This window comes from Tachyglossus aculeatus, chromosome 23, assembly GCF_015852505.1.
Source record: "Tachyglossus aculeatus isolate mTacAcu1 chromosome 23, mTacAcu1.pri, whole genome shotgun sequence".
Lineage (NCBI taxonomy): Eukaryota > Metazoa > Chordata > Mammalia > Monotremata > Tachyglossidae > Tachyglossus > Tachyglossus aculeatus.
The window spans coordinates 10,036,288-10,063,501 of NC_052088.1; the positions used below are offsets into that span (position 1 = coordinate 10,036,288).

Here is a 27,214-nt window from a genome sequence, read left to right on the forward strand (position 1 = left end):
CCTGAACTTTGACTCCAAAGCCCGGGCTCTTTCCACTGAGCCACGCTGCTTCCCCTACACCATTAAAAATAAAATAAAATAATTATAAAAAAATAAAAAAAACAACCCTCTGCTGACTGAAAAACACCACCCTAGATCTACTTTCCTTGCGTATTCATTTCCACGAATAAGCAAGCAGGGACACACATATTCTGCTTATTAATAGCGGAGGTAACATGAGTCATGTAGAGTTTACCCGGGCAGCACACTGCCAGCCTGGCTACGGTGAAGGAGGGTTGATTACATTTTGAAAGGTCACAGTTGAAAAGTTTCGACTAGTTTCCTGTCCCCACTGAAAAAACAACATCACGAATGCGCGGGAATTCATATGCCCATCCATATGCCAGACACGTGCAGGTGTGACACATTCAATCGTATTTATTGAGCGCTTACTGTGTGCAGAGCACTGCACTAAGCGCTTAACATATGAAAAGGACTAAGCAAGATCAGCAGGTAGCTAGCTCCCCGGATATCTGAGCAGCCTATTTGCGTGGAAATAGGAGTTCTCAGTTTGACACAAGAACCCACAGATACCAGGTCACAGTCGGTCACGTCACCTTTCCGCTCAAAGCAACCCAGTAGGTTGAAAAAAAAAACACCCAAAAGAGATCAGCTAGGAATCCCTTCCATGATTTCTTCCTCTGGGTCTTTTTCATTCCTTTGCCTATTCCCTCTGAACAAAGTGACCGGGACGCTGTCCCAACAGTGGGATCTATTGCTGGCAGATAGCTACATCTTCTGAAGCAAGGTTTGCTGTTGGCCCAAATACATGAAGACAAAACAGAAAAGCAGGCAAAGAGGACCCGGAAAAAAAAGAAAAGAAAACTGGAAAGTGTGAGTAAACGGATAAAAATAGTGCCTTCCTTCAGTGTCTAAAAGAAAAATAAGTTAGTTTTGTACAAAAGGTTCCTTAAATGACTGCAAACCAGTAGAAATGAGAGTAGCATAGTCTGGATTTTCCAGATGAGACCAAAAGAGAAGCAGCGTGGCTCAGGGGAAAGAGCCCAGGCTTTGGAGTCAGAGGTCATGGGTTCAAATCCCGGCTCCACCAATTGTCAGCTGTGTGACTTTGGGCAAGTCACTTCACTTCTCTGGGCCTCAGTTACCTCATCTGTAAAATGGGGATTAAGTCTGTGAGCCCCCCGTGGGACAACCTGATCACTTTGTAACCTCCCCAGCGCTTAGAACAGTGCTTTGCACATAGTAAGTGCTTAATAAAAGCTATTATTATTATTATTATTATTATTAAAGGAACAGACCTAACTGAATATAACACTATTATTGAAGAGTTCCTAAATATTTATGTGGAAGAGATGCATTCTCCATGTTTGTTTTGTTTTTCTTTTAATGGTGTTTTTTAAGTGCTATGTGCCAGGCACTGTAATAAGCGCTTGGGAGAGTATGATATAACAGAGTTGGTAGACACATTCCCTGACCAAGATGAGCTGACAGTCTTAATAATAATAATTACGGTATTTGATAAGTGCTTACTATGTGCCAGGCCCTGTACTAAGCGCTGGGGTGGGATACAAAGCAAATCGGGTTGGACACAGTCCCTGTCCCACATGGGGCTCACAATCTTAATCCCCATTTTACAGACGAGGGAACTGAGGCACAGAGAAGTGAAGTGACTTGCCCAAGGTCACACAGCAGACAAGTGGTGGAGCCAGGATTAGAACCCATGACCTTCTGAATCCCAGGCCCATGCTCTATCCACTATGCCATGCTGCTTCTCTTTGCGAGGAATTCCAGTATCTAATAATAAATAACAACACTCATCTGCAAAACGTGGTTTAAGACTTTGGGTCATTTGTGGAACAGGGACTGTAAACCAATCTGTTACATTTTACCTTCCCCAATACTTTGTTCAATGCTTGGCATATAGTAAGGGCCTAAAAAATACCATTAAAAAAGAAAAAAAAAGATTATTTAAGCACAACAAAAGACACAAGCCAGCTGGAGACTCAGTAGGCCATCATTTCGGGGTAAATGGGGTACTCGGGATAAAAAGCAGATAGCTGCTCAGTGTAGTCTTTAGGTGAGTCTTGCCTGAGGAAGATTTTAGAGAAACCCCCGCTTCCTACTGTATTTTATAGCAAAAAGGTCAGGGGAGGTGGGATGACCATTCATTCATTCATTCAGTTGTATTTACTGAGCGCTTACTGTGTGCGCAGCACTGTACTAAGCGCTTGGGAAGTACAAATTGGACAACATATAAAGACAGTCCCTACCCAAAAACGGGCTCACAGTCTAGAAGAGGGGGACAGACAACAAAACAAAACATGTAGACAGGATACCCGTGGCTCAGTGGAAAGAGCATGGGCTTTGGAGTCAGAGGTCATGGGTTCGAATCCCGACTCCGCCACATGTCAGCTGTGTGATCTTGGGCAAGTCACTTAACTTCTCTGGGCCTCAGTTACCTCATCTGTAAAATGGGGATTAAGACTGTGAGCCCCATGTGGGACAACCTGCTCACCCTGTATCCTCCCCAGCGCTTAGAACAGTGCTTTGCACATAGTAAGCGCTTAACAAATGCCAATTATTATTATTATTATTATTTAGGACCAATTGATCATCTTGATGTAAACAAATCTCCAGGATCGGATTGTATTCACCTGACAGTTTGGGAAGAACTCAGAGGGGAAAACTGCAGCACTCCTCACAAGAGTGGGATACATATTGTTACAAATGGCCACTGTACCAGAGGCTTAGTGGATGGCCAAAGAAACACGCAAATGCAAAAAAGGTTTCGGAAGCGAGCCTGGGAATTGTGGACCCTTAAATGTCACTTTTATATCTGGCAAATAGGTCGACTCAGTAATTAAGGTTAAGATTAGTGAGCACTTAGAGAAAGACAGTGTGGCTTTTCAGCCTCCTCCTTACACTGTGATCCCTGTACGGAACAGAGACCATGTCCGACCGGATTACCCAGGGCCTAGTCCAGTGCTTCGTAAGGTTGCTTGGAACGTGGTAAGTGCTTGAGGATTTGACTGTAAACTCTAGACTTACATACTAAACTTCTAGACTGTACGCTCCTTATGGGCAGGGAATGAGCGGCATCGCCTAGTGGATAGAGCACGGGCCTGGGGGACATTAGGACCCGGGTTCTAATCCCAGTTCTGCCACTTTATTTTTTAATGGCATTTATTAAGCGCTTACTATATGCAAAGCACTGTTCTAAGTGCTGGGGAGGTTACAAGGTAATCAGGGTGTCCCACTGGAGGCTCACAGTCTTAATCCCCATTTTACAGATGAGGTAACTGAGGCACAGAGAAGTTAAGTGACTTGCCCAAAGTCACACAGCTGACAGTTGGTGGAGTCGGGATTTGAACCCATGACTTCTGACTCCAAAGCCCATGCTCTTTCCACTGAGTCACGCTGCTTCTCTGCTTGTCTGCTGTGTGATCTTGGGCAAATCACTTCACTTCTCTGGGCCTCAGGTCTCTCGACTGTAAAATGGGGATTAAGACTGTGATCCCCATCTGGGACCTGGACTGTGTCTGAGCCCGTTGTTGGGTAGGGATCGTCTCTATATGTTGCCGACTTGTATTTCCCAAGTGCTTAGTACAGTGCTCTGCACACGGTAAGAGCTCAATAAATACGACTGATTGAATGAATGAATTAGTTTGTATCTGCCTCAGTGCTTAGAACAGTGCCTGGCCCAGAGTAAGCGCTGAACAAATATCATAAAAATAAAACGAAACAAAACTACAAGAAGGAGAGGCAGGGAGGAGAAGGAGGCAAGAATCAAGGAGCCTGGAGCCACGATAGCTGAGGGAGAGATTGTCCAGATCAGCCCCTGAGGGGACAGTAGCAATGGCAGAGAGAGTGAATCCGGCACTGAAAGTGAAGGAAGTGGAAAGAAAGACAGTAGCAGAGAGGATAGTAGCAAAGACTCTTCGAGTGAGAGTGAATCCGAATCAGAAAACCAGAAGGGAACAGCAAAGATGAAATCTAAATCGGCCCAAGAGAGGTGAGTCTGATGATTTTTCTTTTCAGTAGGAATAAGTTATTGGATAAAACTCATTTACGATGTTTCCCCAATCAAAAATTTCTCCTAAATTTAAATTAGGAGCATCGGATTGTAAAAAGTATTCACTGAGCTCTGTTTGCGTGAATTAATTTATTTGCGGGAATTAATTGTTTTGTTGCGTCGTCTGTCTCCCCCTTCTAGACTGTGAGCCCGTTGTTGGGTAGGGGCTGTCTCTACATGTTGGCGATTTGTACTTCCCAAGCGGTTAGTACAGTGCTCTGCGCACAGTAAGCGCTCAATAAATACGACTGAATGAAGGAAGGAAGGAAGGAGAAGGGAGTCAAGCAGGGATTGCTATGGGGATGAGGGTGGGGAAGGAAATGATGTGGGGATGAGGGGAAGCGAGGGCAGTAGATCTGGGAGCTTTAGCCAGCCCTTTATAGACTGGAATTACCCCTTATCTCATTGTCTCCTCCTGTCAGAAGGGAATGTGCAAGTGACACAGGCCCCTTCCCTTTTCAGGAGCAGAAGGCAGAGGGAGTCGGATTTCCGCCAGTATCCTCCAATTTCAAACGGGAAACTGGCACTCCCAAGTGAGGAGCAAGGGCACCCCTGGCTAGGGAGCACCCCCCCCAAAATCTGGAAGACTGCAAGTTCATCCTTTAGGCTGTAGGATTGTTGTGGGCAGGGCCCGTGAATACCAATTCCGTTCTATCGTACTCTGTTCTATGAACTCTTCACCCGGTAAGCCCTCAGTAAATACCATTAATTGACTTCCAATTTTTTTCCGCTCATGGAAGAATCACTATAGCAATAATAATAATAATAATTATGGTATTTGTTAAGCGCTTACTATGTGCCAAGCACTGTTCTAAGCGCTGGGGTAGACACAGGGTAATCAGGTTGTCCCACGCGGGGCTCACACTTTTAATTCCCATTTTACAGATGAGGTAACTGAGGCACAGAGAAGTGAAGTAACTTTCCCAAGGTCACACAGCAGACATGTGGCAGAGGCGGGATAAGAATCCACGTCCTCTGACTCCCAACCCCGGGCTCTCTCCACTAAGCCACGCTGCTTCTCATAACAAACATATGATCCATTAGATCAGAAGCTCTTTGAGAGCAGGGATCACGTCTACCAACTCTATAATAACAATAATAATAATAATAATAATAATAATAATAATGGCATTTGTTAAGCAGTTACTATGTGCGAAGCACTGTTCTAGGCGCTGGGGAGGTTACAAGGTGATCATGTTATCCCACTGTGTGGGGCTCACAGTCTTAATCCCCATTTTACAGTTGAGGTAACTGAGGCTCAGAGAAGTTAAGTTCATTCATTCATTCAATCGTATTTATTGAGCACTTACTGTGTGCGGAGCACTGTACTAAGAGCTTGGGAAGTACAAGTCGGCAACATATAGAGGTGGTCCCTACCCAACAACGGGCTCACAGTCTAGAAGGGGGAGACAGACAACAAAACAAAACATGTAGGCAGGTGTCAAGTCGTCAGAACAAACAGAATTAAAGCTAAATGCACATCATTAACAAAATAAATAGAATAGTAAATATGTACGAGTAAAATAAACAGAGTGATAAATCTGTACAAACATATATACAGGTGCTGTGGGAAGGGGAAGGAGGTAGGGCGGGGGGGATGGGGAGGAGAAAAGGAAAAAGGGGGCTCAGTCTGGGGCTCAGTCTCAGAAGTGAAGTGACTTGCCCAAGATCACAGAGAGGACAAGTGGTGGAGTGGGGATTAGAACCCAGATCTTTCTAATTCCCAGGCCCGTGCTTTACCCACTATCTTTCTTCAGGGTGTCTCTGGAGAGATCCCACAAAGAACCTCTCTCTGATTTCTGGCTCACGGTCCTTAAAAGATAGCTTCCCTAGGTTGAGCACTACCTTTTTGTTTATGGAATTTCCCTGCCCGGCACTGTACTGAATGACAGGGTAGATGCAAAATAATCGGTTTGGATACAGTCCATTTCTGACACGGTGCTCACAGTTATAAACTCCATTTTAGGGATGTGGTAATTGAGACACAGAGAAGTGACTTGCCCATGGTCACACAGCAGACATGGGTGGGAGCCGGGATTTGAACCCATGACCTCTGACTCCCAAGCCCGGGCTCCTTCCACTGAGCCACGCTGCTTCTCTAATTGTGCTCCCCCCAAGAGCCTAGTGCAGTGCTCTGCACACAGTAAGCACTCAATCAATACCACTGATTGATTGATTGGGTAAAGGGATTCATGGAATGCTCACACAGCACTTCTTCCCCTGAAGGCCATGGAAGGCACCTATATATATGTATATATGTTTGTACATATTTATTACTCTATTTATTTATTTATTTTACTTGTACATATCTATTCTATTTATTTTATTTTGTTAGTATGTTTGGTTTTGTTGTCTGTCTCCCCCTTTTAGACTGTGAGCCCACTGTTGGGTAGGGACTGTCTCTATAATGTTGCCAACTTGTACTTCCCAAGCGCTTAGTACAGTGCTCTGCACCCAGTAAGCCCTCAATAGATACGATTGACTGATTGATTGAAGGCACCAGAGAGTCGTTCTACAAAGTCAGGATAAAACTCCACAAACTAGAGAGCAGAGCCCCAAACTGTCCCTGATTTCATTCTGCAGCCTAAACGCCGGCAAAATCAATGACCCAACTATTCTTAGATCCTCCAAACAAAATGCCAGGTGAGTGATTTTTGCTTCCTCCCAACTCCCGGGTGGGTTAATTCTGGGAACAGTGAAAAAGCTTCAGGGCTTGCTGAAAAATGCTAGCCTTGGCAGGAATTCGGTTCACCAGAAAATGTCCTTCGGAGCAAGATAAAATGTCAGATCACAAGCCAAAAGAATGAGAAGAAAAATCCCGAATGCTGGATGTCCAAGAGGACAGATAGCATCAAGTTCCTCCATGCCGCTGGATGGTCACATCCCTCTCAGTCTACCCACATTTATTGAGTGCTTACTGTGTGCAGAGCACTGTACTAAGCGCTTGGGAGAGTACAGTAGAGTAGAGGTTATGGGTCGGGGCAGGCTGCCTGGAGGAGTTAGCGTGACCTAACAGATAGAGCCTGGGGCCTGGGGATCAGAAGGACCTGAATTCTAATCCTGCCTCCGCCACTTGTCTACTGTGTGACTTTGGGCAAGTCACTTAAATTCTCTCTGCCTCAGTGACCTCATCTGTAAAATGGGGATTAAAACTGTAAGCCCCATGTGGGACAGGGATTGGGTCTGACCTGACTAGCTTGTATATACCCCAGCTCTTAGCACAGTGCCTGGCACATAGTAAGCGCTTAATAAACACGACAGTTATTATTAGACGTAAATTGCTTATAAAATCGGGAACAGAAGGAGGAATCTGTACCCAAAGTGCTACAAATAAGGCAGGATGAGAGAGCTGAATATATTCATTCCCCTGAATAAATTCATTCCACGTACCGTTGACTATACATATGCCCATAAGTGCTGAGATGGTGTAAATTCCTAAGAGCTCATGGCCTTATGTTCTTCAGGGACCTCAGATGAACTCTGCTGCCAAACAGCTAGATCGCAAGTACAGAACAACCCACAGTCACACGATGATAATTATCGAAACGGGGACTTAAAAAAGGCAAGCCAAAACCAAACCTCTGCGGAGATGTTCTGGATGGAACGGATTCCATCAATCTCATCGGGCCACTTCTATTTCCAAAGAATAATTGTTAATAATTAGGGAAGACAGTCCTTCCCTTTATGTGCTCCAGGGGTGGGCATGCAAATCTCTCTGAGGTCGATCGGATCGAAAGCTGGCCCTGCCCTTGTATCACCTTGAAGTGGGTAGCACCTAAACATTACTATTTTTTATAGTTGTTGTTATTATTAGTAGGAATAATAATAGGTATTCGTTAAAGACTTCTTATGTGCCCAAGCACTGTACTAAGCACTGGGGTAGATACAAGATCGTCAGGTCTCGTTTGGTCGAAGTAGGAGGGAGAACAGGAATTGAATCTCCATTTTGCAGGTGAGGGAACTGAGGCCCAGAGAAGTGAAGTGACTTGCCCAAGGTCACACAGCAGATAAGTGGTGGAGTTGGGATTAATATCCAGGCCCTCTGGCTCCCAGGTTTGTGCTCTTTCCACTAGGCCATGCTGCTTCTCTGCATCCGCCAAGTTAGCTCTCTTCCTCCCTTCAGAGCCCTACTGAGAGCTCACCTCCTCCAAGAGGTCTTCCCAGACTGAGCCCCCTTTTTCCTCTCCCACTCCCTCCTTCCCCTCCCCACAGCACTTGTATAAATATTTGTACAGACTTATTACTCTATTTTACTTGTACATATTTACTATTCTATTTATTTTGTTAATGATATGCATCTAGCTTTATTTCTATTTGTTCTGACGACTTTGACACCTGTGTCCATGTTTGGTTTTGTGGTCCGTCTCCCCCTTCTAGACTGTGAACCCGTTGTTGGGTAGGGACCGTCTCTAGATGTTGCCGACTTGGACGTCCCAAGCGCTTAGTACGGTGCTCGGCACACAGTAAGCGCTCAATAAACTCTGTGTGTGTGTGTGTGTGTGTGTGTGTGTGTGTGTGTGTGTGCGCGCATTTTGGGGGAGGGGATGATGGTGCATCCGCGTGTGTGTATATTTGTGGGAAGGGGTAGACAGGAAAGAGCCAGAGCTGACAGCAGCTAAAGTGTGAGAAAATCCTCTCCCTGCTGCCTCCTCTTCCCCTTGACCGCTTCTTCTTTTCCCCCAGGCTGCTGTCTCCTCTTCCCCCACTTGCTGTCATCTCTTCCCCCTGCTCTGCTATCTCCTTTTCCCCGACTATCTCCTCTTTCCCCCGCTTGCTGTCACCTCTTCCCCCTGACTGCTATCTCCTCTTCCCCCTGCTTTGCTATCTCCTGTTCCCCGACTGCTATCTCCTCTTCCCCTGCTTCCTGTCACCTCTTCCCCCTGACTATCTCCTCTTCCCCTGCTTCCTGTCACCTCTTCCCCTGCTTCCTGTCACCTCTTCCCCCTGACTGCTATCTCCTCTTCCCCCTGCTTGCTGTCTCCTCATCCCCCGCTTGCTGTCACCTCTTTCCCCTGCTTGCTGTCACCTCTCCCGCCCCGACTATCTCCTCTTCCCCCTGATTTGCTATCTCCTTTTCCCCGACTATCTCCTCTTCCCCCTGCTTGCTGTCTCCTCATCCCCCGCTTGCTGTCACCTCTTCTCCCGCTTGTTGTTACCTCTTTCCCCTGCTTGCTGTCACCTCTTTCCCCTGCTTGTTGTCACCTCTTTCCCCTGCTTGCTGTCACCTCTTCCCCTTGACTGTCACCTCTTCCCCGTGACTGCTATCTCCTCTTCCCCCTGCTTGCTGTCTCCTCATCCCCCACTTGCTATCTCCCCATCCCTCGCTTGCTGTCACCTCTTCCCCCTGCTTGTTGTCACCTCTTCCCCCAGCTTGCTGTTTCCTTCCCTCTTTGTCTGTCTGCCATCACCCCTTCCCCTTGGCTGCTCTTTCCTCCTCCTGCTGCGGCCTCTTTGCTCCACTCCCATCTCTCAACTCTTCTCAACTCCCAACCCTCCTCCATGCCCACCTTTAATAACGAGAAAGAGAAATGGGGCTGGTTTGGGGGTGGGGAGTTGGGGAGGTGGCCAGATCCTGGGGTGAACTGGCCTGACCTCCCTGGGAGGGAGCAGACCTCCTCTGAAATAATAATAATAACAATAAATGATAAAATTAAAAGAAGAAGAATAATGATGGTATTTGTTAAGTGCTTACTATGTTCCAAGCACTGTTCTAAGTGCTGGGGAAGGTACACGGTAATCAGGTTGCCCCTCGTGGGGCTCACAGTCTTCATCCCCATTTTACAGGTGTGGTAACTGTGGCACAGAGAAGTTAAGTGACTTGCCCAAAGTCACCCAGCTGATAAGTGACGGAGCCGGGATTAGAATGAATGACCTCTATGAAACCCGTACTCTTAGCAGGGTGAACTGGCCTGACCTCCAGGGGAGGGAGCAGACCTCCTTTGAAATAATAATAATAGCAATAAATAATACAATTTAAAATATAATCATAGCATTTTATTATTGTTACTATTATTAATGTTTACTGTGTGTCTACCACTGTTTCAAGTGCTGGGGTGGATACAAGTTAATCGGGTCAGGCAGTATCTGACCCATCTCACATGGCGCTCGTGGAGTAAGTAGGAGGGAGAACGGGTATTTAATCCCCATTTTACAGATGGGGAAACTTGTTCAAAGTCACACAGCCTACAAGCTGCCAAGCCGGAATTTGAACCCAGGCCTTCTCAGTCCCTGGTCCATGCGCTATCCACTAGGCAACATTGCTCCTCCTCCCCGTAAGGTCCTTGTTGGGTGACTTAAACAAGGGCCTCCGGACAAAAGGAGCATCTCGGGGGCCCGGACTATTGCAACGGACTGGGTCTGGGACTCCTGGGTCCTCTGCCTGGCTCCACCCTTGATCTGTGCTTTTAGACCGTCACCCTTTTAGACTGTGAGCCCACTGTTGGGTAGGGACTGTCTCTATACGTTGCCAATTTGGACTTCCCAAGCGCTTAGTCCAGTGCTCTGCACATAGTAAGCGCTCAATAAATACGATTGATGATGATGATGATGTGCTTCATTGGTTTCCCAAGGCTACTGGTGGAAAGAAGCAGACACAAGCAGAAAGTTTCGTTCTCACAAGTTCTGATGCTCCAGATGTGAGACCTTGACCAATCCCTGCTAGGAAAATGATCCGAGCCTACAGTCTGTGTTTGCTTTGAAATTACACCATGGATTTCTGACCTTCACCGTCTCATGCCATAGAACCACGTTTCTCCTGAAGGAGGAGGAGAGAAAGTCTGTTTTCTTTTGGTATTTGTTAAGCACTTACTATTCTATTTGTTTTATTTTGTTAATATGTTTTGTTCTGTTGTCTGTCTCCCCCTTCTAGACTGTGAGCCCGCTGTTGGGTAGGGACCGTCTCTCTATGTTGCCAACTTGTACTTCCCAAGAGCTTAGGACAGTGCTCTGCACACAGTAAGCGCTCAATAAATACGATTGAATGAGTGAATGAATGAATAAATACGATTGAATGAATGAATTAGGAAGAAATCCAGGCATAAAGTACTCTGCTTTGGCACATTCCTCTCTTCCTCCCTTCAAAGCCCTACTGAGAGCTCACCTCCTCCAGCAGGCCTTCCCAGACTGAGCCCCCTCCTTCCTCTCCCCCTCCTCCCCCTCCCCATCCCCCCGCCTTACCTCCTTCTCCTCCCCACAGCACCTGTATATATGTATATGTTTGCACGTATTTATTACTCTATTTATTTATTTTATTTATACATATTTATTCTATTTATTTTATTTTGTTAATCTGTTTTATTTTGTTGTCTGTCTCCCCCTTCTAGACTGTGAGCCCACTGCTGGGTAGGTGCCGTCTCTATAGGTTGCCAACCTGTACTTCCCAAGCGCTTAGTCCAGTGCTTTGCACACAGTAAGCGCTCAATAAATACGACTGAATGAATGACTATTCAACTCAGCTCAGAGCAGGAGCAATAAAAGATAAAACAAAAGGGAGGGGAATGTTTTTTGGGGGTTCAGGTCTCTTCTGGGCCAGGAGTCTTCGGTCCCCAAAGGGTCAAGCCGGGGGGGGATGGAGCTTTGGGAATTTCTCAGATTCCCAACTGGCTACGAACAAGTGGGAATATTGGCTGGAACTCTAAGACACAGTGAGAAGCAGCCCGGCCTAGGCACAGGCCTGGGAGTATGAGGGTCTGGGTTCTAATCCCGGCTTTGTCACTTCTCTGCTGTGTGACCTTGGGCAGGTCGCTTCATTTCTCCGGGCCTCAGTTAGCTCATCTGTAAAATGGCTATTAAGACAGTGAGTCCCACATGGGACATGAACTGTGTCCCAGCAAATTAGCTTGTATCTATCCCAGGGCTTAGCGCTGTGCTCGGCACACAGTAAACGCTTAACGAATACCAGAAAATAAAATCATAATACCCCTGCAACCTGAGGGAAAAAGGAAAAAGCTGCTTGAGCAGTAAACAGATAAGGCTAAATAGAGGAGACGAGGGAGAGCGAGACAGAGGGGGAAGGGGAAAGGAAGACAGGAAGGGGAGAACAAGGAAGGGTGAAGGGTTGAGGAAGGGGATAATAATAATAATAAAAATAATGGCATTTATTAAGCGCTTACTATGTGCAAAGCACTGTTCTAAGCGCTGGGGAGGTTACAAGGTGATCAGGTTGTCCCACGGGGGACTCACAGTCTTCATCTCCATTTTACAGATGAGGTAACTGAGGCCCAGAGAAGTGAAGTGACTTGCCCAAATTCACACCGCTGACAAGCGGGATGAAAAGAATGCCCTGGGGAGTCTCTCTGGATGATGGCGATGGCATTTATTAGGCACTTACTACGTGCAAAGCACTGTTCTGAGCACTGGGGAGGACACAAGGTGATCAGGGTGTCCCACGTGGGGCTCACAGTCTTCCCCATTTTCCAGATGAGGTAACTGAGGCCCAGAGAAGTGAAGTGTCTTGCCCAAAGTCACACGGCTGACAGTTGGCGGAGTCAGGATTTGAACCCATGACCCTGACTCCCAAGCCCACGCTCTTTCCATTGAGCCATTGAGCCTCCATTGAGGCTTTTAGACTGTGAGCCCACTGTTGGGTAGGGACTGTCTCTATATGTTGCCAACTTGTACTTCCCAAGCGCTTAGTACAGTGCTCTGCACACAGTAAGCGCTCAATAAATACGATTGATGATGATGATGATGAGCCACGCTGCTCCTCTGTAGCTTTGGGCAGGAAGAAATTCATCCGAAGCCTTGTCCCATGGGAACTAAGTGAGCCGTGTTTCGACTCTATTCTGGGACACTCAAACTGCCCTCCTCCCCACAGCCCCTTTTCTCCCTGCTGTACAGCTGTCCGGGTTCATTCATTCAATCTATTTATTGAGCGCTTACTGTGGGCAGAGCACTGTACTAAGCGCTTGGGAAGTACAAGTTGGCAACATCTAGAGCCGGTCCCTACCCAACAGTGGGCTCACAGTGTGGTATCAACCAGGTAAGTGGTGATTACTCTGCTCACTCGGAAATCAATCAATCAATCAATCGTATTTACTGAGCGCTTACTGTGTGCAGAGCACTGGACTAAGCGCTTGGGAAGTACAAATTGGCAACATATAGAGACGGTCCCTACCCAACAGTGGGCTCACAGTCTAAAAGAAAGACCTAATATATCTGATTCCTAGGCCCGTGCTCTATCGGGAATCCAGAGAGCCAGCTTCCCAATGCTGCTTCTCCCGGCAGCTAACAATATCCGCCCTCGAGCCTTCCCATCTCCACCCAAAGTACCATCCGGGGGGATTTCAATTTGTACTTCCCAAGCCAATTTGTACTTCCCAAGCGCTTAGTACAGTGCTCTGCACATAGTAAGCTCTCAATAAATACGATTGATGATGATGATGATGATTTCTCCGGCCTGGGTGCGGGACTCAGACTCGGAACCACCAGGAAGTAGGAGGCCAGTTTCTCAGGGTGGGTAGAGAAGCAATACAGCTTAGTGGTTAGAGCCCGGGCCTGAGCGTCAGAAGGACCTGGGTTCTAATCCCGGCTCTGTCACTTGCCTTTATTGAGTGCTTATTGTGTGCACAGCACTGTACTGAGCGCTTGGGACAGCATGCTATAACAATAAGCAGGCACATTCCCTGCCCACAATGAGCTTATAGTCTAGAGAAGCAGCGTGGATTAGTGGAAAGTTAGTGGATTTGGGTCGGGACTGTCTCTATATGTTGCCAACTTGTACTTCCCAAGCGCTTAGTCCAGTGCTCTGCACACAGTAAGCGCTCAATAAATACGATTGATTGATTGAAAGAGCCCGGGCTTGGGAGTCGGAGGCCGTGGGTTCTAATTCTGACTCCGCCACTTGTCAGTTGTGTGACTCTGGGCAGGTCACTTCCCTGCTCTGGGCCTCAGTGACCTCATCTGTAAAATGGGGATGAAGATGTCCCACGTGGGACAACCTGATTACCTTGTATCTCCCCCAGTGCTTAGAACAGTGCTTGGCACATAGTAAGCGCTTAACCAATACCGTCATTATTATTATTAGTAGAGGGGAAGACGGACATTAATATCATCATCATCAATCGTATTTATTGAGCGCTTACTATGTGCAGAGCACTGTACTAAGCGCTTGGGAAGTCCAAATTGGCAACATATAGAGACAGTCCCTACCCAACAGTGGGCTCACAGTCTAAAAGGGGAAGAAATAGAAATAAATAAATCACAGACGTGTGTACACTTGTCTTCTGGGTGACCTAGGACAAGTCACTTCGTTTCTCTGTACTTCAGTTCCCTCGACTGTAAAATGGGCATTAAAGGCTGTGAGCCCCATGTGGGCTTTGGGATGTGGTGGGCCAGGGATGGTGGTTTGCCTGAGCGCCGGTTCTAAAATCCGAGGTTGCACTGTGACAAAGCCCATGTTAAGGAAAATGTTCTCTCCCCCTCATCCCCCTCTCCATCCCCCCCGTCTTACCTCCTTCCCTTCCTCACAGCACCTGTATATATGGATATATGTTTGTACATATTTATTACTCTATTTATTTATTTTGCTTGTAAATATCTATTCTATTTATTTTATTTTGTTAGTATGTTTGGTTTTGTTCCCTGTCTCCCCCTTCTAGACTGTGAGCCCACTGTTGGGTAGGGACTGTCTCTCTCTGTTGCCAACTTGTACTTCCCAAGCGCTTAGTACAGTGCTCTGCACACAGTAAGCGCTCAATAAATACGATTGATTGATTGATTGATGTGGAACGGGGACTGTATCCAACCTGGTTAGGTTGTATCCACCCCAGCGCTTAGTACAGTGCCTGGCACATAGTAAGCGCTTAACAGATACCACAATTATTATTATTGATATCCAATGGGCATACACACACACCACTAAAAGGGGTTGCAGGGTGGCCTGAAGGGCAAAGCTTAAGCTGGGTTGTTTCCTCCCCTACACATTGCTTTGTGGTGAAGCGAAAGCTGTTTTCGGGCCTCTGAGATGAAGCTTGGCTTCAGTGTGAGCGTCCCTTTTCCCTGGGCTACATTTAGCCCCCACGGATGGTCTCGAAGTCCAGCTTCCCCTGAGCGCTGACCTCACAGCAGTGCCGGCCAAAAAGCCGCTTCCTTATCAAAGCTCCTTCGCCCTGCGACGCTTTCTCCATAAATAGACAGGAGCAACACAGGCGGTCCCGAGGAGATAATAATAATAATAATAATAATAATGGCATTCATTAAGCGCTGACTATGTGCAAAGCACTGTTCGAAACGCTGGGGAGGTTACAAGGTGATCAGGTTGTCCCACAGGGGGCTCACAGTCTTCATCCCCATTTTACAGATGAGGGAACTGAGGCCCAGAGAAGTGAAGTGACTTGCCCAAAGCCACACGGCTGACAGTTGGCGGCGCCGGGATTTGAACCCCTGACCTCTGACTCCAAAGCCCGGGCTCTTTCCATTGAGCCACGCTGCTTCTCGTGTGGCTCACGGGCACCTTTCCTTTATCTCCACGGGCTCCTGCGGTCTCAGGATTCCTTTAGAGAAGCAGCGTGGCTCAGTGGGAAGAGCACGGGCTTTGGAGTCAGAGGTCACGGGTTCAAGTCCCGATTGTCCTCTGTGTGACTTTGGGCAAGTCACTTCACTTCTCTGGGCCTCAGTTACCTCACCTGTAAAATGGGGATTAAGACTGTGAGCCCCCTGTGGGACAACCTGATCACTTTGTAACCTCCCCACCGCTTAGAACAGTGCTCTGCACATAGTAAGTGCTTAATAAATGCCATCATTATTATTATTATTATTATTATTTCATTCCTCAATCAGTCTATCTGCGAGGGATATTTCCCAACCACCTAATGGGTGCTAAACGCTGTCTTAAGCTCTTCATCATCGGGGTGATAAATGCCATCATTATTATTATCTTGATGGAAGACATTCATTCATTCAATCATTCATTCAATCGCATTTATTGAGCGCTTACTATGTGCAGAGCACTGTACTAAGCGCTTGGGAAGTACAAATTGGCAACATATAGAGACAGTCCCAACCCAACAGTGGGCTCACAGTCTAAAAGGGGGAGACAGAGAACAAAACCAAACATACTAACAAAATAAAATAAATAGAATAGATACGTACAAGTAAAATAAATAAATAGAGTAATAAATATGTACAAACATATATACATATATAGCTCTTGAGAAGAAGTGTGTCTTAGTTGAAAGAGCACAGGCCCGGGAGACAGAGGGCCTGGGTTCTAAATCTCCACTCTGCCACTTGTCTACCGTGTGACCTTGGGCAAATCGCTTCACCTCTCTGTGCCTCAGTTCCCTCATCCGCAAAATGGGGATTCATTACCCGTTCTCCCTCCTGCTTAGACGTGAGCCCCACGAGGGACCTGATCGCCCCAGCGCTTAGTTCAGTACTTGACACGTAGTAAGCGCTGAGAAGCAGTGTGGCCTAGTGGAAAGAGCGTGGGCCTCGGAGTCCGAGGACCTGGGTTCTAATCCCAGCTCCACCCCCAAGTCTGCTGTGTGACCTTGTGCAAGTCACTTCACTTCTCTGGGCCTCAGTTCCCTCATCTGTAAATGGGGAGGAGTGTGAGCCCCATGTGGGACAGGGACTGTGTCCAACTTAATTAGGAGCCCCACGTGGGACAGGGACTCTGTCCAACCTAATTAATTTATGTCTGCTTTGTGCTCGGCACATTGTAAGTGCTTAACAAGTACCATTACTATCACTTAACAAATACCACAATTATTATTATTATTACCAAAGCAAGACCCACGCTGCCTACCCTCGAGGAGCTCACGATCAAATCGGAGAGAAAGACAAATGATAATAATAATAATGGTATTTGTTAAGCACTTACCATGTGCCAAGCACTGTTCTAAGCGCTGGGAGGGATACAAGGTGATCAAGGTTGTCCCACGTGGGGCTTGCAGTTTAATCCCCATTTTAGAGATGAGGTAACAGTGGCACAGAGAATCAATCAATCGTATTTATTGAGTGCCTACTGTGTGCAGAGTACTGTTCCAAGCGCTTGGGAAGTCCAAGTTGGCAACATATAGAGATGGTCCCTACCCAACAGTGGGCTCACAGTCTAGAAGGGGGAGACAGAGAACAAAACCAAACATATTAACAAAATAAAATAAAGAGAAGTGACTTGCCCAAGGTCACACAGCTGACAAGTGGCGGGGCTGGGATTCGAACCCATAATGGGGGCTGGAGGAAGAACAAAGAAAAAGTGGCTAGATGACCGAGGTTGAAACAGGAGGAGTGTGAATATATGTCTGGGTATAAATTTATAAATGGCAAGGTGGGTTGACGTGACTTAGGGTATTGGAAATTAATCAGGGAAAGTTTCATGATGAGACTGTGAGCCCACTGCTGGGTAGGGACTTTATATGTTACCAACTTGTACTTCCCAAGCGCTTAGTACAGTGCTCTGCACACAGTAAGCGCTCAATAAATATGATTGATGATGATGATGATGGAAGTGGGGTTTGGGGAGGGTTGTGACCGGCGATTGTGGGGAGGGAATTCCCGGCTGGGGAAACAGAATGAACAAGGGGTCGGAAATGGGCTTAGAACAGTGCTTTGCACATAGTAAGCGCTTAACAAATACCATCATTAAATGGGGAGGGGATCCCAACTACTGGCAAAGCCCAGCCTGGAGGATGCCTCTGAAACCTGGCACTGTCTCAGTGGAAATCATTCATTCATTCATTCATTTGCCTTTATTGAGCGCTTATTGTGTGCAGAGCACTGTACTGAGCGCTTGGGAGAGTACGCTATAACAATAAGCAGACACACTCCCTGCCCACAATGAGCTTATAGTCTAGGGAAGCAGCGTGGCTAAGTGGAAAGAGCCCGGGCTTGGGAGTCGGAGGTTGTGGGTTCTGATTCTGGCTCCGCCACTCGTCAGTTGTGTGACTCTGGGCAGGTCACTTCAATCAATCGTATTTATTGAGCGCTTACTATGTGCAGAGCACTGTACTAAGCGCTTCACTGCTCTGTGCCTCAGTGACCTCATCTGTAAAATGGGGATAAAGGCTGTAAGCCCCACTTGGGACAACCTGATTACCTTGTATCTATCCCAGTGCTTAGAACAGTGCTTGGCACATAGTAAGCGCTTAACAAATACCGTCATTATTATTATTATTATTAGAGGGGGAGACAGACATTAATAGAAATAAATAAATTACAGACGTGTGTACATAAGTGCTGTGGGGCTGGGAGAGGGGATGAATAATGCAGTGCTCTGCACACAGTAAGCGCTCAATAAATACGACTGAATGAATGAATAAAGGGAGCAAATCAGGGTGACACAGGAGGGATTCCCATATAGATCCAGGGCAACAGGACAACTAGCGCTTAGTACAGTGCTCAAGCGCTTAGTACAGTGCTCTGCACACAGTAAGCGCTCAATAAATACGATTGAAGGAATGAACTAGATCTCTTTCTGGCAAGAGAAAGAGGAGTGCTAGAATGCTTCAGAACCGAGGGTTGAAGGAGAAGCCATACAGAGCTTGACGGGTGAAAGGTGAGTGAATCAATCAATCAATCAATCAATCGTATTTATTGCGTGTTTACTGTGTGCAGAGCACTGTACTAAGCGCTTGAGTGAAGAAAAGCGGCGTGGCTCTGTGGAAAGGGTACGGGCTTTGGAGTCAGAGGTCATCATCAACATCATCATCAATTGTATTTATTGAGCGCTTACTATGTGCAGAGCACTGTCATGGGGTCAAATCCCGGCTCTGCCAATTGTCAGCTGTGTGACTTTGGGCAAGTCACTTCACTTCTCTGTGCCTCAGTTACCTCATCTGTAAAATGGGGATGAAGACTGTGAGCCCCCCGTGGGACAACCTGATCACCTTGTAACCTCCCCGGAGCTTAGAACAGTGCTCTGCACATAGTAAGCGCTTAATGAATGCCATTATTATTATTATTAAAAGGAGATGAGTGAAAATGGGAAGGGAGGGACAAGAGCAACAACAAAAAAAGGTGATGGCAGTGATATGATACTCGGGGTTGCAGTGAGAAGGGGAAGACGGCTGAGGGGGTGGGAAGGACTATGTATTGGGCAGCAGAAATAAGCCTGAGGAGGAGGTTAAGGTCAGGCGCCATTCTGTCACCACCCAACAGCTGCTCTGGACTCCAGAGTTCTGCTCTCTGTGTTCCTACACAACCCCCGCAGAGAGGTTGCAATCCGAGAGAAAAAGATAACAGCATCATTCATTTATTCATTCATTCATTCATTCAATCGTATTTATTGAGCCTTACTGTGTGCAGAGCACTGTACTAACCGCTTGGGAAGTACAAGTTGGGAACATATAGAGATGGCCCCTGCCCAACACAGGCTCACAGTCTAGAAGGGGGAGACAGACAACAAAACAAAACATACGGACAGGTGTCAAGTCATCAGAATAAACAGAAAAAAATACATATTTATATATTACATATAATATACATGTTATATATAAATATTATATATATATAAGTATATAAATACATAGAAATACCACATGCAGCTAGGAGAATGGAGGGAGGGCAAAACAGATCTGGCCTAGTCTCTCTGTTTCCCACCAACCTCCCTGCATCGCCGAGGTAGAAGGAGAGAGCGAAGCAGACGAAGTAGTCAGTTTGGTGAGAATGTCCATGTGGGAATTGGGAAAAGGGAAGAAGGCAAGTGTGAAGCAATGGAAAATTGAAGAGGTGAGGTGGCAGGGGCAGGTGCGTATTATCAAAACTGGTTTCTGCAGATGAAAACTGCAAAGGCCAAGAGAAAGTGAACGTTACGAAATGAATAAAATCCTCCGGCATCAGAGAGAGAGTTTGCACAGACGTAAGAGGATGGGAGAAAAAAGGAAAATCGTAACAACGATGCGATAGAGGATACACATTGCAGCTGCCATACTTGTCCCCACAGCACTTTCATCATCATCAATCGTATCTATTGAGCGCTTACTATGTGCAGAGCACTGTACTAAGCGCTTGGGAAGTAGAAATTGGCAACATATAGAGACAGTCCCTACCCAACAGTGGGCTCACAGTCTAAAAGTAGACGCACTTATGCCACTTAATCCTCATAATGGCCCCGGGAGGGAGAGGGAGGCATTTCAGGGATGAGGAAACTGAGGCGCAGCAAGTTTAAGCGCCTTGCCCCGAGTGATCCAGCAGACCTGTCCCCTCCCAGACCCACACTCTTCTTGTCGGGAGTCCTGATGACCTTGAGCTGAGTCAGGCCTGGCCAGGCAGGGGACCAAACTAATGGAGCTGGAGGCATTTTCACTGGAGGTTTACAAATTGTTCACCCGCAAGTCCCCTTTGGGGGTTGTTATGGAGCGTGAAGTTTAAGAAGCTACAGTAAGTACTTGTACGCCTGTCTTCGAAATTAGAATCTAAGCTCCATGCGGGCGGGGGAGTGACACTTCTTTGATTTGGAATAATAACAATAATGATGATGGCATTTATTAAGCACTTATTATGTGCAAAGCACTGTCCTAAGCGCTGGGGAGGTTACCAGGTGATCAGGTTGTCCCATGGGGGGCTCACAGTCTTCATCCCCATTTTACAGATGGGGTAACTGAGGTACAGAGAAGTGACTTGCCCAAAGTCACACAGTCCCGAACCCTTAGTACAATACATTGCACCCTAATGGTGCTATTTCTTCTACTACTAGAGAAGCAGCGTGGCTCAGTGGAAAGAGCCCGGGCTTTGGAGTCAGAGGTCATGGGTTCGAATCCCGACTCCGCCACGTGTCTGCTTGTGTGATCTTGGGCAAGTCACTTAACTTCTCTGGGCCTCAGTGACCTCATCTGTAAAATGGGGATTAAGACTGTGAGCCCCACGTGGGACAACCTGATCACCCTGTATCCTCCCCAGGGCTTAGAACAGTGCTTTGCACGTAGTAAGCGCTTAACAAATGCCTATTATTATTATTACTACTACTACAACTATTGCTAAGACTCTTACTGCATTCCCTCTAGACTGTCAGCTCATTATGGGCAGGGAACGTGCCTGCTAATTCTTTTGTGTTGTGCTCTCCCAAATGTTTTGTATTGAGAGTAAGTGCTCAATACATACCACCGATTGACTGATTCCCGTATTTGATTTGCCACCTGGAGCTCACAGTCCTTTTAAAAAATAGATGTCTACTAGAAAACTGGAAACTCCAGGATAACTACCTCAGAATTTTCTATATCATAATGATCAGCAGATGAAACCAGGAGCCAGTATCCTTCCCGTGGTGTTTGCATTGGAAAGGCACGGCAGAGTTTTTCCGCCGGTCGAAAGGCAAGGATGGAGAAAGTAAGGAGAAGCAGGGAATATGGATCAAGGGTACAGAGCACAAAGAATGTGAAAAGGAACTTAAAATTATTTGCCAGAAACCAGGGTTGTTGAGGAGGAGAGGTGGAAATGAGAGATGCGGAGCAGGTGTAAAGCTTAATCAATGAACTAATCAATCAGTCATATTTACTGAGGGCTTACTGTGTGCAGAGCACTGTACTAAGTGCTTGGGAGAGTACACTTTAACACTATAACAGACACATTCCCTGCCCACAGTGAACTTGCAGTCTAGAGGGGGCACAAATCTCCTTCCCCATTTTTCTGCTACCTATAAATTCAGTCATTCATTCAATCGTATTCACTGAGCGCTTACTGTGTGCAGAGCACTGTACTAAGCGCTTGGGAAGTACAAGTTGGCAACATATAGCGATGGTCCCTACTCAACAACGGGCAAATTATTTTAGCGTCTGTCTCCCCTCTTTAAAGAGCTTCATGAGGATGCTTGGTAAGGTGGACAGATCCAGCAGGAACCCGAAAAATTTATTATTATTATTATTATTGTACTTGCTAAGTACTTACTATGTGCCATGCACTGTTCGAAGCGCTGGGGTAGATACAAGTTATTCAGGTTGGACGCAGTTCCGGTCCCACGTGGGGTTCATAGTCTTAATCCCCATTTTCCAGATGAGGTAACTGAGGCCCAGAGAAGTGAAGTGACTTGCCTGAGGTCACACGGCGGACATGTGGCAGAGCCGGGATTTGAACCCAGGTCCACCAAGCCACGTTGCTTCTGTTTGAACTGGGGAAGGGGGTATTGGGTAACAAAGACTACAGTAGCTACCAAGAAAATTTACGGTGCTATGCCAGAATGTCAGCACTGGGTTGTGGTTCAAATAAGTTCATTCATTCATTCAATCGTGTTTATTGAGCGCTTATTGGGAGCAGAGCACTGTACTAAGCGCTTGGGAAGTACGAGTCGGCAACATACAGAGATGGCCCCTGACCAACAATGGGTTCTGAGAGACTATGGGAGAGAGATGGTGATGAGAGACTACGAGAGAGAGGATGAGAGAGACTGCGAGAGTACAGTGCTTAGTACAGTGCTCTGCACACAGTAAGCGCTCAATAAATACGATTGATGATGAGAGAGATGAGAGCCCGACAGAGAGACTGCGAGAAGATAAAGGAGAGACTGAGAGGGACACGGTGAGAGACAGAGAGACTGTGAGAGGATGAGAGACACAGAGGTTGAGAGAAACTGTGAGATTGAGAGCGAGAGACTGAGAGACTATGAGAGAGATGAGACACTAAGTTCCGAACATTTTTTTAATGGTATTTATTAATCAATCGAGCAATCAGTGGTATTTATTGAGCGCCCATTATGTGTAGAGCACTGTATTAAGTGCTTGGTAGAGTACAATACAGCAGAAATAGCAGACCTGTTCCCTGTCTGTAAGAGCTAAGCACTTACCATGGGCCAGCCACTGTACTGTTCGCTGGGGCAGATACAAGATAATCAGGTTGGACTCAGTCTATGACCCACGTGGGATTCATCATCTTAATCCTCATTTTATCAGTGAGGGAACTAAGGCCAGGAAAAATCAAGTGACTTGCCCACCACGGCAGAAAAGTGGCAGAGGTGGGATTAGAACCCAGGTCCTCCTCTAGGCCCCGCTGCTTCTGCACCCCATAAACCTGTGTGTGCACGTCATTCATTCAGTCGTATTTATTGAGCGCTTACTGTGTGCAGAGCACTGTGCTAAGCGCTTGGCAGTGTGCTTCCGGGCCCGCCCAGCTCCTCGCTCGCTGCATTCCGTGCCCCGGCGGAAACCCAGACAGGCTGGGCCGCAGAGTGTGAGCGTCACTTGGGCAAACCTCTCTCGCGATCACGCGCTTAATACGATGGTGATGATGATGATGGTATTGGTTAAGCGCTTACTATGGGCCTAGCACTGTTCTAAGCGCTGGGGTAGATACAAGGTGATCAGGTTGTCCCACGTGGGGCTCACAGTCTTCATCCCCAGATGAGGTGACTGAGGCCCAGAGAAGTTAGTGTTCAAGTCCTTTAGACTGTGAGCCCACTGTTGGGCAGGGACTGTCTCTATATGTTGCCAATTTGTACTTCCCAAGCGCTTAGTCCAGTGCTCTGCACACAGTAAGCGCTCAATAAATACGATTGATGATGATGAAGTCCTCCCTTTTGCATCACTTATGGAATTGAGGCTGTTCCCCTTCAGCGCTTTGAAATGCAGGCCTCCCTCGCCCAGCCCTCTAGCACTTAATGATAATAAGTTATTATTATTATTATGGTAATTGTTATGCGCTTACTATGTGCCGAGCACTGTCCTAAGCGCTGGGGTAGACACAAGTTAGTCGGATTGGATACAGTCCCTGTTCCGCATGGGGCTCACAGTCTTAGCCCCCATTTTGCAGATGAGGGAACCATGGCCATGTCCATCTGAAATTTATTATATTGTCCGTCTCCTCCAGTCTGTAAGCTCCCTGTAGGCAGGGATCATTCATTCAATCGTATTTATTGAGCGCTTACTGTGTGCAGAGCACTGGACTACGCGCTTGGGAAGTACAAGTCGGCAACATACAGAGACGGTCCTTACCCAACAACGGGCTCAGAGTCTAGAACTGTGATCACCTATACCCACGCCTTTCTATTGTACTCTTCCAAGCGCTTACTATAGTACTCCGCTCACAGTAAGCACTCAAAACATAAATTGATTTGAAAAAGGAGCTGGAACTGAGGGGGTTGGGGAGGAAGAGATGAGGCAGGAACGACATTATTATTATTATTAAGTGCCATCGAATCGTTTCCGATTCATAACGACTCCATGGATAGACCTTCTCCAGAACATCCTAACTTCTGCCATAATCCACAACCTCTCTAATAGTTCTTCCATTATGGTTGCTTTGGTCTTCTAGACCGTGAGCCCACTGTTGGGTAGGGACTGTCTCTATATGTTACCAACTTGTACTTCCCAAGCGCTTACGACAGTGCTCTGCACACAGTAAGCGCTCAATAAATACGATTGATTGATTGATTGATTGATCTAGCTGCTGAGCTGCCTCTTCCACGTTTTCCCTGGACTTTTCCTAGCATGACTGCCTTCTCCAGATAATTAGTCCTCTGTCTATAATAGGCTAACCTAAGTCGAGCCATCTGGACTTCCGAAGCCCACTTTGGCTTAATTTGCTCCAAGATCCATTTGTTTGTTTTTTGGGCAGTCCACGGTATTCACAAAATTCATAAGGAACGACTTACGCGCCAAGAAAAGCACCTCTTTTCATATAACGCCCTGAAAGATCCCTCGGTATAAGAAAACCACAGTCACCTAGAACCAAATTTCCTGTCCCGTCTCCTGGGAGTTCCCACGGCATGCTGCCGGCTGGACTTTTAGGAGCGGGTCCGGAAAGACTTCAAGGACTAAACGGGGAGTTGGTCAGACCCCGCGGCCCTCGGCAGCACCAGGGCCTGGAGGAGGGCTGGGGTTCGAGGTCGAGCCAAGAGCTGGAGCACGTTGGCTTCGAGTGGCTCTGGCCCTCGGCTGCTGAAATTCAAGACCCCCAAGAGAATCCCTGGTGTAAACAAGATAAGCGGGTCACAAGGAGTCGGTCAGCGAAGGGCAAGGGTGGGAGGAATGTGGGAATGGTGTTGTGACCGCAGCAAACCTGTCACTCCAAGGGACAGGCTTCTTGGGTCTTGAGGTGGCTGCCAGACTTGTACTTCCCAAGCGCTTAGTACAGTGCTCTGTACACAGTTAGCGCTCAATAAATACGATTGATTGATGGATTGATTGCCAGGGCCAACCATGGCTGGGGGTGGGTGAGGGGCAGGGGGCCGGGAGAAGGGTAAAGCACCTGCAAACCCCATCAGAGGGCCTTCTCCAACCCCCTTCCCCTGCTCTCCTCCAACCCCCTTCTTTGCAACTGAGCAAGGCTCTGGTGAAGCCCAAAGAGTGGCATCCTGGAGGCCAGCTGGGAGGGGACAGGGGGCAACTGGGAGGGAAAGAGAGGGAGGAGAGGGGGAGGGAAGCAAAGGCAGGGAGGAGAAGGGGAGGGAAGGAAAGGGAGGGAGGAGAAGGGGGGAAGGAAAGGGGAGGGAGGGAAAGGAAAGGAAGGGAAGAGAAGGGAGGGAAGAAAAGGGAAGGGAAGGGAAGGGAGGGAAAAGAAGGGAGGGAAGAAAAGGGGAAGGAAAGGGAGGGAAGAGAAGGGGAGGGAAGGGAAGGGAAGAGAAGGGGAGGGAAGGGAAGGAAAGGGAGGGAAGAGAAGGGAGGGAAAAGAAGGGAGGGAAGAAAAGGGGAAGGAAAGGGAGGGAAGAGAAGGGGAGGGAAGGGAAGGAAAGGGAGGGAAGAGAAGGGGAAGGATGAAGGATGGAAAGGGAGGGAAGGGAAAGGGAGGGAAGGGGAGGGCAGGAAAGGAAAGGGAGGGAAGAGAAGGGGAGGCAAGGAAAGGAAAGGGAGGGAAGGGAAAGGGAGGGAAGAGAAGGGGAGGGAAGGAGAGGGAGGGAACAGAAGTGGAGGGAAGGAAAGGGAGGGAAGAGAAGGGGAGGGAAGGAAAGGGAGGGGAGGGAAAGGGAGCGAAGGAAAGGGGAGGGAAGGAAAGGGATGGAGGAGAAGGGAAGGAAAGAAGAGGGAAAAGAAAAGAGGGAAGAGAACGAGGGAGGAGAAGGAGATGGAAGGAAAGGGAAGGAGAAGGGGAGGAAGGAAAAGGAGGGAGAAGGGAAGGGAGGAAAGGGAGGGAGGGAGGGAGGGACAGGTGAGAGAAAAGAGTGGGAGGGAGAATAATAATGATGGTATTTGTGAAGTGCTTACTATGTGGCAAGCACTGTTCTAAGCGCTGGGGGGATACGAGGTGATCAAGCTGTCCCACGTGGGGCTCACAGTCTCCACGTCCATTTTACAGATGAGGGAACTGAGGCCCGGGGCAGTAAAGTGACTTACCCAAAGTCACACAGCTGGCAAGTGGCAGAGCCGGGGTTTGAACCCACGAACTCTGACTCCCAAGCCCGGGCTCTCTCTATATGTTGCCAACTTGTACTTCCCAAGCGCTTAGTACAGTGCTCTGCACACAGTAAGCGCTCAATGAATACGATCGAATGAATGAATGGAGGGGCAGAGGTGGAAAGGGGGAAGGGGAAGAGGAGGAAAGGGGGAAGGGGAGGAAGGGAGAAGGGGAGGAAAGGGAGAAGGGGAGGAAAGGGAGAAGGGGAAGGGGAAGAGAAGGAAGGGAGAAGAGGAAGGGGAGGAAAGGGAGAAGAGGAGGAAAGGGAGAAGGGTAAGAGGAGGAAAGGGAGAAGGGTAAGAGGAGGAAAGGGAGAAGGGTAAGAGGAGGAAAGGGAGAAGGGTAAGAGGAGGAAAGGGAGAAGGGTAAGAGGAGGGAAGGAAAGGGAGACGGGGAAGAGGAGGAAAGGGAGAAGGGGAAGAGGAGGGAAGGGGGAAGGGGAAGAGGAGGGAAGGGGGAAGGGGAAGAGGAGGAAAAGGGGAAGGGGAAGAAGGGGGAAGGGGAGGAAAGGGAGAAGGGGAAGGGGAAGAGAAGGAAGGGAGAAGAGGAAGGGGAGGAAAGGGAAAAGGGGAAGAGTTGGAAGGGGAAGAGGAGGAAAGGGAGAAGGGGAAGAGGAGGAAAGGGAGAAGGGGAAGAGGAGGAAAGGGAGAAGGGGAAGAGGAGGAAAGGGAGAAGGGGAAGAGGAGGAAAGGGAGAAGGGGAAGAGGAGGAAAGGGAGAAGGGGAAGAGGAGGAAAGGGAGAAGGGGGAGAGTCTATTTATTTTATTTTGTTAATAGGTTTTGTTTTGTTCCCTGTCTCCCCCTTCTAGACTGTGAGCCCGCCGTTGGGTAGGGACCGTCTCTGTATGTTGCCAACTTGTCCTTCCCAAGCGCTTAGTCCAGTGC

The 27,214-nt window shown here is 47.6% G+C and overlaps 1 protein-coding gene across 1 annotated transcript in view; it reads right to left on the reverse strand.

Moving 5' to 3' along the window:
- Positions 1-27,214, reverse strand: part of CMYA5 (cardiomyopathy associated 5) — a 79,106-nt gene that overhangs the window by 51,058 nt on the left and 834 nt on the right. The gene's annotated exons all lie outside the window — the stretch shown is intronic.